The sequence below is a fragment of the Sinocyclocheilus rhinocerous genome, unplaced genomic scaffold, assembly GCF_001515625.1.
Source record: "Sinocyclocheilus rhinocerous isolate Xijiao unplaced genomic scaffold, SAMN03320098_v1.1 scaffold218, whole genome shotgun sequence".
NCBI lineage: Eukaryota > Metazoa > Chordata > Actinopteri > Cypriniformes > Cyprinidae > Sinocyclocheilus > Sinocyclocheilus rhinocerous.
The window spans coordinates 644,273-644,908 of NW_015664181.1; positions in this window are offsets into that span (position 1 = coordinate 644,273).

Genomic DNA, 636 nt, shown 5'->3' on the forward strand with positions numbered 1-636 from the left:
GGGCCTGTTTCTTTAAATGCAAATGAGCTGCTGCTCCCCGCCCCCTTTTCCAGAATAGAGCTGCGCCATTACAGCTCGGACCTGCTAAAGACATCTGTTTTGGTTCTGATTATCATGTTTATCATGCGTTTTAAACCATATGAGTTTAAACTTCAGATATAAGGTTTTCTGAGTGCACACATCCGAAGCACATGGACAGAAAGCGGCTGTCACAGCATGAGTACTAAACTTAAGTTCTCATTCACACACAAGTTTACGTTAAAAACACATGAGTTACAAAAACAGTCGTTTATGTCTGTGAAGGTAAACAGCTGGGAAATAAATCGCTTGTTTATTTTAGATCTGTGTGGCAGCAGCAATATCCAGTAAATAAATCAATAAATGCACTGCTCTGTTGTCTCTGAGGCTGGGACTCTAAACAGTGTTCTGTGCTCGTCTCTGCAGCCAAACACAGAACAGTTAGCATGCTTCGCTCAAACTTTCATCATGGCATTAGAGCTAGCGCACCGCTGTCGCTTGCAAATCAAAATGATGGTGTCATGGGCGTAAACTTGCAGATTAAGGGGCGGTAATATTATAATGAGATCCCTTTGCCACATCACTAGGGGAGCGAAATCAGACGCGCTTGTTTTTTCA